Here is a 14255-nt window from a genome sequence, read left to right as displayed (position 1 = left end):
ACCCAAGTGGTAAACAAGTAGGGAAGGCTGCAAAAGCATTGGTGTCAAAACACCCTTGCCTGAAGGAGAAGGGCTCCGGTTATGACGGCTGGAAAAACCAGTTTATGCTTTAAAGTGGGGAATTATCGCCATTGAGCAGAGCTGGCATAAAAGATGTAATGGTCAATGCAGGGAAACGCAGTCGGAACAGTTGTGGGGCGGTACCATCCCGTTCTGACATTAAACGACCCAGAAGAGGAGAAGTCAACTTCCTGCCAAATTATCCCTCAGGATAAAGCAGGGATAGTCTGGAAGCTCAGAGGATGGAACTAATTTGTGAGTCCCAAAAGGTTCCTGCTGAATGGGGTGCAGCACTCATCAACTTGATAATGCACCGCACCTTTGCACTGAGACATGAGGAGATCATCCACTCTAGACTGCCCATAGATGAGGTCAAAACTCGATGGTCTGCCCTCTTTAGTGAGGCCCAAGTAAGTGAAGAGCTGATGATCTGTTAGAATTATAGTCATGAATTATTGGAATTGTTGTCTAATCTGTTTGATGTTTGTTGTTTTTACACAGCTATACAAGGAGTTTCATCGCATCACCAACCAGAACCTGTCATTCTCGTTTTTTGGGTCGCTGGATAAGCACACATCACAGCTGTTCAAGCTGTTCAAGCAGAAACGGTCTGGCGGTTCTAGGGCAAAAAATGGCTGATCTTCTGTCTGACTACAGTATGCAGGTTATCATTATTCAATGGTTGATGATTGGTATGTTGTACTGTACTGTTGTTATGCAGATACTTTTAATTAGCTATCTAACCTAAACATCTTCCTTTCTCTCTATCACTCGTACTCTATATATCTCTGTGATACAGAAGCTTCTTTCTCCCCCTTCTGTTCTCTCTCCCATCTAAACATTTATCTATCCATCTAGTAGAAACATTTAAATCTGTCTTTCTCTATCAGAAACGTCTTTCCTTCTTTCTCCTCCTCTCTCCTATATCTATCTATCCATCTTAAACAACATCTTCTTTTCTCTCCATCACTAGCTCTCTCTATATGTCTATCTGATACAGAAACTTTGTTTTCCCTCTCATCCTCTCTCTTATGTCTCTTTCCCATACTTAATTGTAATGTTTGGAATATGTATGCACTAATATACACTGTTCTATTTTATGTACTACATACAGTGTGCAAATTCACAAAATACCCTTTCTGTCCAACAGGATAAAAATGATATTCAGGCAGCAAGAACAGCAGTACTATTCAGTTTGTCACTCTACCTGCGGGAAGACTCTTCCGAGATATTCAAAAGTTGCAAGTTATGGCCTATATCCCTCAGCTCTGATTTTACAAAGGCCTCAGACCTCACTTGCTTTCCACTAATTTTCACCTGTGCATTCCTTTCCTGCCACTCTCCCAAAACAACATAACACTCACACGTACAGTGTCTCATGTACACACATAAACTTAGACAGACACTACCTCCTCTCACATACAAATTCATTCTCACACACACACATTCACACTTCTATGAATAATAGTGTATTTGATAATTATGTGTATTTGATAAAACATGTGTATTTGCAACATTTTCAGGAAGAAGACTTTAATGAGAACCAAGCAGGAGCAGTCGCGCTGTTGGCAATCACAGATGAGGACACACCAGGGCTTGTTCCTTTCCGTGCTCAACAGGTAGCCATTATCATTGAGGATAAGGTTGTACAAACCCATAGATTTTGGGCAGATGCCCTTGTCAATTTGTTTGGCCTTATGTATGCTCTTCATCTGCAGTACCCTCCAAATTGAGGGGGTTCTTTGAATTCATACAGATTGTGCTGCTGAATTGAGATGATGGGAGGAATCAGCTGAAGGCGAAATTACAGTCATTGAAAAATTAATTGGAACTCAGTGATTAGACAGGACATCATTTGTGTACACACACACAGGACATCATGCATGTGTACACACACACACAGGACATCATGCACACACACACGCACAGGACATAATGTGCACACACACACACAGGACATCATGCACACACACACACACAGACACACAGGATGACATGCGCACACACACACACACACAACCACAGGTAGACATGCGCACACACACACAGGACATCATGCGCGCACACACACACAGGATGATATGCGTGTACACACATACACAGGACATCATGTGCACACACACACGGGACATCATGCGCACACACACACAGGATGACATGTGTGTACACACACACACACAGGACATCATGTGCGCACACACACACACTACATCATTCACACACACACAGGATGACATCATGCGCACACACACACAGGATGACATGCATGTACACACACACACACGGGACATCATACGCACACACACACACAGGATGACATGCGTGTACACACACACACAGGACATCATGAGCGCACACACACACTACATCATTCACACACACACAGGATGACATGCATGTGCACACACACACACACGAGACATCATGCGCACACACACGCACAGGATGACATGCATGTACACACACACACAGGACATCATGCGCACACACACACACACAGGACATCATGTGCACACACACACACAGGACATCATGCGCACACACACACACACAGGACATCATGCGCGCACACACACACAGGACATCATGCACACACACACACACACACAGGACATCATGCACACACACACAGGACATCATGCACACACACACAGGATGACATGCGCACACACACACACACAGGATGACATGCGTGTACACACACACAGGACGTCATGCGCACACACACACACAGGATGACATGCGCACACACACACACAGGACATCATGCGCACACACACACACACACACACACACACACACACAGGATGACATGCGTGTACATACACACAGGACATCATGCGCATGCACACACACACAGGACATCAGTATAAGTAAGTATATATACTATTTTGATCCCGTGAGGGAAATTTGGTCTCTGCATTTATCCCAATCCGTGAATTAGTGAAACACACTCAGCACACAGTGTACACACAGTGAGGTGAAGCACACACTAATCCTGGCACAGTGAGCTGCCAGCAACAACAGCGGCGCTCGGGGAGCAGTGAGGGGTTAGGTGCCTTGCTTCAGCCGTGCCTACTGGTCGGGGTTCGAACCGGCAACCCTCCAGTAACAAGTCCGAAGCGCTAACCAGTAGGCCACAGCTGCGCACACACACACGACATCATTCGCACACACACACACACTGGATGACATGCATGGACACACACACACACACAGGATAACATACGTGTACACACACACGCGCAGGACGACATGCGTGTACACCCACAGGACATCATGCGCACACACACACAGGGCATCATGCGCACACACACAGGACATCATGCGTGTACACACACACTCTCATTCACTCACTCAAAGGAGGATGCAGACAAAGTTGCACTTTTTTGTTCTGTTTACTCGTATCCCTACCTCATTCTGAGTAAAGAAACACTTTTATGTTACATTTCGGAGAAGTTCGAATTGGAATACAGTTGGACTTGTTATTAAAATTTGTCATTTGGCTCTGTTTAAAGCCATTCTGTTCTGGTCTAAATATGTGAGCTGTAGGTCAATCTGAGAGGTTTTAAGCTTGAGTACATGTACTTAAACATCTAACAGTTGCATTTTAAGACATGCCTGTGATTTATTATTTTTTTGTTGCCTCCTTTTGTGGAGAGATTTAGGCTTTGTCTAATACCTTTGTATACTTGTGTCCTTTTTTGGTTTATCAACTGGTTGGGGGCTAACAAAAACTTGTGATTTGTTTTTATTTAAAATGTAAAATGTTGTTAAATACAGAATCTGTCATCACCTGTGCTGTGTTTTTGTATGGCAAATTATCCAAATAATAAATAGATTTATTTTTCCGTCTCCTGATACATATTTTTAATAAGTTACAGTAAATTAAATGGTTTAAGGCAATCAGTTTTGTTAAATGGATTGAGTAGTACATTCACTCTATTGATATTAGCCACTGCTCAAACAGAAAAGGTAGTGTTCAGATAGTTAATTTCTGTCATTCTTATGTAATTCTTACTGGTCATAATTGCTTAATTGAAATGAGTGGAAAGCAAATATTTCGAGTTGAAATTAGTATAGTTTACTTGACTCCTGTAAGTTATCCCAACACAAAATACACATGTACTCATAACTCAGTTGAATGACTTATTTACACTTACCAAACTCAAATGGTTCAAGGCATTCGGTTTCCTCAAATAATTTGAGTTAAGTTAACTTCCTAGGTTTTACAGTGTAGGCTGGTTAAGAGTATCTGGGATATTGGATATTTCAATGTGGTAAAATATGGTGGCAGCATGGAGGGGAGTGTCTCCAGGACGCTGGTTTCACTGTTAAGCCTCCATGAGGTGTCGTGGGCTTAACTTAATGAAACATCGGTGAATGATGGTGCCCACTTGATAATCCTAATGACATGCTGCATACTGTATACTGCTGTTAGATGGGCCATTTGTCTTGTGTTTGTGACCAGATTGGTGGTTAGCGCGATTTTTTAAGTTCATTTGGGTAGGGGCTTCTGAATGTGTTTTTACCTTGGATTTTGGCACAAGGGATTATACCATCTAATTCTGTGTATTAATGTAATGCAGTTAAGAGAGATCGTTTTGATAGTGAAAGAGGAAGATTGAGAGGAGAGATCACACTCAGGGGCAACTGAGACCCCTGTCTTCTCTGATTAACTTCGTTGAAACCATTGGGGATAATGAGAAGTCAGAGAAAGTGCATGCACTGTGTGTGGTTGTGTGTGTGTCTGTGCATTTTGCTTCTAGCACTAATCTTGTGCTTAGTGTACTCGATTAATATTGATGCCATTGTTGGATTCATTAACCCAAGTGACTTCAGGGTGTGTGTGTATGTGTGTGTGTGTGTGTGTGTCTGTGACAGACAGAGAGAGAGAGCATCAGAACAATAGCTGCTCACACTCTCACAAACACAGGGAGTGTCTTAAATCCTCTCCATAAACATCAAATTGCATTAACCAATTGCCATTCAACTGGCCTTCTCTATTCAGAAGCATCTTAAAATGTGACAGCAGAGGAAAAGCAGTTGAGAATATAAAATAAAATAAATAACCATGTGTATAACCATAAAATAAAATACCAAATAACCATAAAATAAAATAAATAACCATAAAATAAATAACCAAAATGAAAATAAATTCTCTCCAGGGTTTCAATTTATTTTTGCTGTACATTTTCCTTTGCCATTATATCTGTGATATACATGGGTCATACAATTTGACACAAACGGTAGACATCAAATGCAGAGGCGTCGTCAGCCAATTTTGCCGGAGCCTCAGCCCCCGAATGTTTTGAGTGTATTTTGCAAAGTTGACTGACAAATATGAAACAATTATTCCGATCGTGCATTGAAATATTGGGATGAGATGATCATGAACCTATTAATCAAACATACAGTACAAGCACAAGCGTCATCTCACTCTCTTTCATGCAGCAGATGTAAGCAGATGAACGTTACCTTACCATAATAAAGATAATTTGGAATGTAGGCTACTTAGAAAAATGCATTAAAACACATGGACAATATAGTTACAAATCTCTGACTTACTAATTTAGTCTATCCAAATACCCTCACATCCATGCAAATGTTTAATACTCAAAAGACTTCTACAAACGAATCTGTTCAGAGACACAAAGGTCTTCTTAATTAGATATATAATGTGAAACCAATGTGAAATCCAAACCATTTCTCTCCTGAATGTCGAATGCAAAATATTATTTTCTGTCCTGGCACCAGTGACGTTGGAAGTGGGGGTCGAACCCCCACCCCCGAACCTCACCAAGACACTTGACATTTTCTATATAGACAGACTCATGGCTACACTGGACATGCAACTGTGTTCTGTTCCCAGAGCCTGCTTTATCTGTCTATGATCTGCAGGGTTAGGGCCTCCTCGACGAGGAGATTGCTGGTCCGCAGATAATTTGCGACACAATTGAATGGTATCATGGAATCGTGGACCGAAAGAAAAATAAACTAAACATTTCCAGATTAGAAAATACGGTTATCAAATAAAGAGACATAGCGTTAGGGGGTTGTGGTGTGATTGTTCATTCAATGTGTGTGTGCATCTGCACAAGTGAAACTGTTGAACCACTGGAGATAACATGGGTAGAAGCAACAAACAACATAATTTAAAGGAGAAATCCAGCCAATTTTAATAAGGAGCTCAGTTGATTATGTTCACGGAATACTGTCGGTCAGAAAAAACATGAAAAAAATCGGTGCTGCCTGACACGAGTTAGCCGGCTAACAGCTAAAGCAGCCAAAGTGCTAACACGCTAGCTTATGGGGGAATATTCTAAACTGTACCTTTATGCCTTAACAGACTAAATATGTCATGACAAGTGCTGTGCAACATGAACAGTGTCCTTACATGACACCATTTTGCGTGTTCAACCTAACAATTGTGAAGGTACAGTACAAATCCTGTGTTTGTAGCCTAGGCTGTCAGCCTACTTGTTTCCCTCCTGCTGAAGGCATGAGACATCGCATTTAGATCATGCTCAAGCCTATAGCTCATCCAGGGCTGACCTGAAAAGGGGCATCAAGACAGCCAAGCACAACTACAAGCTAAGGATTGAGGATAATTTCTCTGATTGTCTAACATTCTGTAAAGCGCCATGAGACATGTGTAATGTTTTGGCGCTCTATAAGTGAAATTAAATTGAAATTGAAATTGAAGTGCTTCGAGAGGCTGGTCCTAGCCCATCTCAAGACCTGCTTACCACCCTCATTGGACCCCTTCCAATTCGCCTACCATCAGAACAGGAGCACAGAGGATGCCATCTCTACGGCACTTCACTCTGCCCTGTCCCACCTTGACAATAGCAACACCTATGTGAGAATGCTGTTAATTGATTTTAGTTCAGCATTCAACACCATCATCCCCTCCAAACTGATCACCAAACTCAGTGAACTGGGCATCAATACCTCCCTCTGTAACTGGATTCTGGACTTCCTAACCAACAGACCTCAGTCTGTTAGGTTAGATAATCCCACCTCCTCAACCATCACCCTGAACACCGGCATACCACAGGGATGTGTGTTGAGCCCTCTCCTCTACTCCCTCTTCACCTACGACTGTACACCTAAACATGGCTCTAACACCATTGTCAAGTTTGCAGACGACACTACAGTGATTGGCTACAGGGAGAAGGTTCAGAACCTTACATTGTGGTGCACTGACAACAACCTGGCTCTCAACACCAAAAAGACCAAAGAGCTCATTGTGGATTTCAGGAAGTCTAAAGCTGGCACACCTCATTCTCATCAACGAGAATGAGGTGGAGTGTGTCACCAGCTTCAAGTTCCTGAGAACCTCTCTTGGACCCTCAACACCTCTACCCTGATCAAGAAGGCTCACTAGTATCTTTCTTTCTGAGGAGACTAAAGAAGGTCCACCTGTCTCCCCAGATCTTGGTGAACTTCTACCGCTGCACCGTCGAGAGCATCCTCACCAACTGTGTCACAGTTTGATATGGCAACTGCTCTGCCCACGACCAAAAAGCACTGCAGGCATCACCGGTTCCTCACTCCCCTCCATCAAGGACATCCAGGGCAAGTGATGCTTGCGTAAGGTGCGCAGCATCATCAAAGACTGTTCTCACCCCAACCACAGACTGTTCTCCCCACTACCCTTGTTACTTACCACATTGTTCATATCACATAGCCATATTTATTCTGCTCTTATAAAGTAACTGCTAATACACTGCACATATTTATATCTAATTTATAGTATAACCCCCTCTAACTAAGCTACGGTTCCAGACCACACATTTTACAACTGAGTGGCAGGACCTGGAGAAGGGGATCATAACGGGCTGCACCATCTCCCACATCTTGTTCATTAAGGGAATGAATCTACGCATTGCAGCGGCAGGGAGGGAATCCACTAAGGCAGGGATCACACTGGTCACACTGGCGTAACGATAGCGTTGAACAAGCTGAACATTGAACTAGGCTCAACTTTCAACGTGAGAGTATTCAATTGTGAGTTTAGGCAAACCGTTTGTGTTACTTAGGAATGAGATAGAACTTATTATGGTCTGAGCGTTGCATTATGCTTACTGCTGCTGCTTCGTTATTTCCAGTGTGATCCCCGCAACAGCAACCCATGTGCAAGCAAGGTGAATCCTGAAGGCATTCGATGATGTGGCAACTTGGGCCCAAATTAAGTTCAAGCCAAAGAAGTTAAGAAGCATGGTGATCAGGAATAGTAAGTTATAATATAAGTTCCAGATCCAAATTCAAGGGGAAGCCTTACCATTGATTGAGGGGAATCCAATAAAATGTCTTGGCAGTGGGAATCCTGGAATCTGATTGGGGGTTATAATTCTGCAATTTGATTCGCTCCCAGAATCCTGCAACTTACATATGTCAATTATTACAAGGGCCAGTCTCCCCGGAGCAACTTAGAGTAAAGTGCCTTGTTCAAGGGCACAATGGTGGCAGCCGGGAATCGAACCCACAACTTTACTGGATACTGCATGCTAGCCCAGCTCCTTAATCACTACGCTACCATCGCCCTATTTGGCTCCCAGAATCCTGCAATCTGATTGGTTGTTGGAATCCTGCATTATTATTGGCGGTTGGAATCCTGTAATCTGATTGGACCCCAGAATCCTGCAATCTGATTGGCTGTTGGAATTCTGCAATCTGATTGGCTGTGGTCATCCTGCAATCTGGTTGGCTGTTGGAATCCTGCAATCTGATTGGCTCCCAGTATCCTGCCATCTGATTGGCTGTTTGTATAGAGAGCGAAAGAAACCAAGTAAGAGAGAGAGAGAGATCCAGGAGAAGAATGCCCTACCCAAGAGCAGAATAAGTAGCAGAAGTAGAAGAAAAAGGAGAGAGGCCAAAAAGAAAGGCGGGGAAAGAAAAGAGGAAGAACTCTGCTTTATCCTCAAACTCACACTTTGCTACAAACCAGTTACAACCAATGCCCTCCTATCCAACTGGCCTGTAATTGGTCAACTGGCCGAATACAAATTATTACATACTACAGCAAAGTTATTGGTCTCTGTGACGGCAGTCGGCAGAAGTCCGACAGCATGTGTTTCTGAATTTCCTGTGTCCAGGTCCCACCTCCTCTTTGATTGCTGGATATAGTTGGGCATCAAGACAGGGCCATCGTGCCAGACAGCATATCCATTGTTGTGGGATTTGTGGATGCTGTGTGTGTGTTGCATTGAGTCAGACATCCCAAGTCTCCCGGAGGTTCCGTGAGCAAGAGTGTGCATGCGAGACCGAGACTTTGAATCGTGTGTGCATCTGAGTGTAGTGCACACAGGACGAGGAGGGAGAAGAGAGAGGTGGTGCGTGTGTGCCTGTTCAGCATTCTGATTGGCCTGTTTCGCTAAATCAACTAATCAGCTTTTAGTGTAGGAGGGCTTTTATCTCTTTTCTCCTGAACTAAATTAATCAGTTCAGCGTATCTAGTAACAGGAGCATCATGGCACAGTGCCATTAAAAAAGAACATCAGACTACATGAAAGTGTACCCTTGTCTCATAAAAGTAAAAAATAAAGTCTTGCATGCAGCACTGTTTGTAACAATGACTTTAGCATGGAGGGTTAAATGATTGTAGTATAAGTGATTGTAGTAAATGACATAGTATAAGTAATATCAGAAACAACAATAAAAAGAGTCCTCTGGCTGTTCACTTTAATCAATCAGGACACCCACTCTCAACCTTGGGATTTATAGGGATAGAACAAGTAAAAAAACACCGCAGAGGAGGACACAGACAACCAGCTTCTAAAAAGAGAGGCCTTCTGGATCCACCACCTGGGAACTTTGGCCCCAAGGGGGCTCAATGAAGATTTGGACATTAGACCCTTCCTCTAATATGGACTGATAATATGGACTGTGAACAGTATTTGCATTGATGACTGAATTTTTTACATGATGAATGTTTTTATTGTAGATTAATGTATTTTCAGACATCTGTTTGTGTTATTGTACAAAGTTTAAGGTTTTATGTTTTTTATTTAGTCAAGCCACAAGCTTGTACACTGTACCTGGAAGGGTTAATGAATCACTGAGCTGACCACCCCTCTAGACAGGTGATTTAGATCATGTGCCAAGCCTGTGTTTGCAAGTGAATCTGAGGAAGACCGCAAGGTCGAAACCTTATCTGCCAAATGAGAAAATAAACAAAGGATATAAAAAAAAGAATACCAAGGAGTGAGCGAACTTTTTTCATAAAAACTTGACTTTTTTTGTTCAGCACCTGGGATGTGCACAAAGTCTCCTTGCAAGTGACTTTAGATTGTGAAACCATGATCAGACTGCTACCCACATCACATGGATCAATTCAAAAGCAAACATTAATATGCTACATTCCATATTTCACAGATAACTTTGGGGATCAAAACCATAGGTTTGATGAGGCGGAAGGTCAAAGCCAGGAACCAAGTGTTACAGACTATGGAAATTTGGAATGTACAGTACAACTCTATGGGGGTCATGTGACTCTTTGTGCGCCCATAGATCAGAGAGCGGTGTTCTGATAAGATGCCATTTTCCCACCTAGCCAGATACTGGCCTGCTGAATATTGTGGATTTTATGTGGACTTCAGTATTTTTCCACCTTAGAATGCTCAGTCACTGGCTACCACTCTATGGTAACCAAGGAGAGGAGTAGTCCCTGGGCACAGTCACACATACACAAAAAATAACACACACACACACACACACACATTCAGCCTGTTGAAACAACGCAGTTGCTTCTCTGCAAACAATGCAGTTTTTATGAACAGATTACTCAGTAGGAATTGCAAAAGCAGAATCATTACCATACATCTATTTTTAAACAGACACACACACAATATAAATAAGGCCATTCTAATCAGACTTCACAAAACTGAACATTTTCTATGAAAGATTTCAAAAGGCTTGAAGGCCATCTCCCATGAACCTTAACATTCCCATTTCCAAATGTTCCCAAGATGTATTTTAGCAATGGAACTGCTAAAAACTCTTTGTTGTTAAAGCAAAACAGTCCCGTTCAAATGTGGGCTCTAAAGTTAGAGCTAAAGTTATAATAGAAAAACACTGACTATGACCTCCAGAGAGCATTCAACTGACCTGGAACTTTCTGTTCCTTGTGCAATAATGCTACCAGTGCTCTACCATACTCCCCCTGCTTTTCAAATAATCTAAACTGAACAAACATTTGACTGGTGGTTACTGTATATCAGGTTCCCTCATATGAGGCAAATCTGTTTGAATTCATCTTTAACAAATATATGTTCATGTGTGAGCAAGGAGGCGCAGAACAAAAGATGTTTTGCAGAGTGGTATGATTTCTGTGTCTTTTCTCCTAGACGCACAAGCTTGACATCACAATAAAGTGATTGGTTGGTTGCAAAGATAGTCCTGGATTGACATATGATTGTCCAGGACCCAAACCAATATGGTGATATCAGATTGTGCCGAATGAAAGAACAAGGTGTTTCAGAGAAGCCAGGAAGAATGGGTCAAGCACGAAGTTGGTTGGTTCTGTACAAACCTACATACAGAAACCAAATCAAAGCTGTCATATGTTCTTGGCTGGGGCACCTGCACCGTACGCCGGCAACCCGGGTTCGATTCCCGCCCTGTGGTCCTTTCCGGATCCCACCCCGACTCTCTCTCCCACTCCCACTCACTTCTTGTCGTTCTCCACTGTCCTATCTGATTAAAGGCATAAAAAGCCCAAATATATATATATATATAAAGTTGTCATATGTACAGAGCTGTCATATGGAGATCAATGTTTGTTTACAAAATGAAACCTAGAGAACACTATTCTACATTCTGTCCAATATATTAGAGGTTTCATCATGTTGTGGGGTTGCTCTGCTGCCTCTGATACTGACAGACTTGGCAGGGGCTCAAATTTAAAAAAAAAAAAGCACATGGAACAAAATTTTCAGAAAACGTGTTAACTTTATTTAAAACATGTCTTTAGTGGGCATCTTTGCACTGCAGAATATAATATCATGTTTTATAGAACATAATGGATACAAAAGCTAGAAAAGATATCACAATTTGAATGGTGTAAACTGGAACTTAAGTTTTACATTCCCTAGCCTATAAAGCTTTAATCATCTGAACCTGAGCTGGACATTTTTTTGCATTTAAATTCTAGCATTATGCTATTTAAATAATGATGGTGGGACAGGCTATTATATGGTTTAGCAATTTGCAAAGTAGTCTAATGTACTGATAAACATTTTATAAATGTTCATATTTATTCATTATGTATCAAGAAGAATGGGTGTAAATAGCAGACAGAGCTGTAACACATTTTTCTAATTTCTCTCCTTGTGTAACCCACTCTTGGGTAAGTACACCTTCGCTCTAGGTTCGTGAGGAGGGGAGTTCAAGTGCAATAAGCAGACACACACCAGGGTTAAAGTTACTTGTGCTTTAGTAACCAAATGTATAATTGAACCAAGTACAAATACACATGTACGAAAATAAAATGGGCCCTTTGAAAATAAAAGAAATGGTCCTTTCAGTTGACTGGCTGTGTTTCCTTAAATGTTAAAAGTTCCTTTTCTAATCCTTGGTTTAAGTGTAAAGTCAAGTTAGTCAAGTCAATAGTCAGTGTGTGGATATCCGAAGAGTGATGACCAGTGGAGTGAGTGGTTCGATCCTACCACAAAGCAGAAAGGGTATCCGGCTCCTTCAGTGGACAGGATTCAATGACAGAAATCAAATGGGTTGGCTCGCCATCTATTGAGATCGATGAATCTTCTTCCAGGATTTTCAAATCCAACAAAAAACTTGACCTGCATTCACAACCAGGTTATAACCTTTTGTTAAGTTTCATAACTCCCTTCCCTAATGCAAGTTGCTTTTATATTCATCTATCAAATGCTCCTGTTGTACAACATTAACTCCAGTGTGTAAAAATATGCATTTACAAAACTACATCTACATGCTGAAAAGTAGTGAATACCATTCAGTTAACCAGTACAAAGTAATCAGATGGAATACCTTGAATTCAAATAAGTACTTCAAATCACAACTGCAATAAGCTTACAATTGTACCAAAAGATAATTAGTTTGTTTCAGAATAAGGCATTGGATAAATGCTTCAAATTAGCACCTCACATGCATTTCACTCATGAAACATGACTTAGAATCAAGTTTAACCTTTCAAAACAAAGTAAAAGCCTTTTTTAAACAACATATCTTTCCATTCGCTTAATAACTTTACATTTACCACTCGTAGTAAAAATACAAACAAAAACATACATTTTCCATCTTTTATCAAGGTATTTCTTAGCATAAGTTCAACTACTTTATAACATGAGTGATTCAGGCTGTTAACTAACGTAAGGATGAACAGGCTAGCTTACCGAGACAGGGTTGCAACAAAGAAAACTCGACGAATTCGGCACCCGTCTTCATCAAACACAACTCAACAATTACAGTCCTTCTATTGAATGTTCTCAAAGAAAAACTTCAGTGTCTTCATTAACTTTTGATCACTTTTCTAAAACTTCAGCTCCTCCAGAAACAAATAACATGGCACTTGCGAAAATGGCCGTCCTTCTTCTCTCTCGCCTGTTCTCCCACTACGAATTCAGCTAGAGTGCATCATGAAATTTCAAAATAAAAGTCCCTTATCGTAACTTAAGACAGTAAAAGTATCTCTTCATCAAAATTATGTTTTTATCAATGACAACTTAATTCTTATGAACTTTATCAAAATTATGATCTGTACTATTTATTTATTTATTTCCTTAATGTATTTATCATCTGGGTTACACCTGGTTCTGAAAATTCAATAGGAGTGCATGTACTGTAGGCCTACTGTAGCCAGGGCACAGACAGATAGGTCTTTTCAGTTTTCATTAGGCTATGGTCTACACAGAGATCATAGGCTATAAGGCTACATCTTATTGATTAAATTCAAAGCTAATTTTAATAGCCTAGAAATCTAGACGCACCCTAGCGGCAGCAAATATGTTATTGCCTAGTCTGGCTTGTCAGGCTATAATTTTAATGTTTATCACAGTGAACTACCACCATTAGCAAGCTGGTGTCTTGCAGATTCACGTGCTGTGCGTGCCACTGAGTGAAATGACGCGTAATGTAGCCTACTGTAAACAGAGAACGACGTGTGGAGTTGGGTTAGTTAAACAACTACAGTAGCCTATGTCGTCGGTCTATGA

The 14255-nt window shown here is 41.3% G+C and overlaps 1 long non-coding RNA gene across 1 annotated transcript; it reads right to left on the bottom strand.

Moving 5' to 3' along the window:
- Positions 1 to 11995: 11995 nt before the first annotated feature.
- On the bottom strand, positions 11996 to 13646 carry LOC125298050. Its single transcript, XR_007194153.1, has 2 exons — positions 13437 to 13646; positions 11996 to 12863 (listed from the first exon to the last, which is right to left on the bottom strand). It is a non-coding gene; the product is annotated as an uncharacterized LOC125298050 (long non-coding RNA).
- Positions 13647 to 14255: the final 609 nt, after the last annotated feature.

The sequence above is a fragment of the Alosa alosa genome, chromosome 7 (assembly GCF_017589495.1).
Source record: "Alosa alosa isolate M-15738 ecotype Scorff River chromosome 7, AALO_Geno_1.1, whole genome shotgun sequence".
Lineage (NCBI taxonomy): Eukaryota > Metazoa > Chordata > Actinopteri > Clupeiformes > Clupeidae > Alosa > Alosa alosa.
The sequence above is the reverse complement of the archived record's forward strand: the minus strand, read 5'-3'. Positions and strand labels throughout refer to the sequence as shown.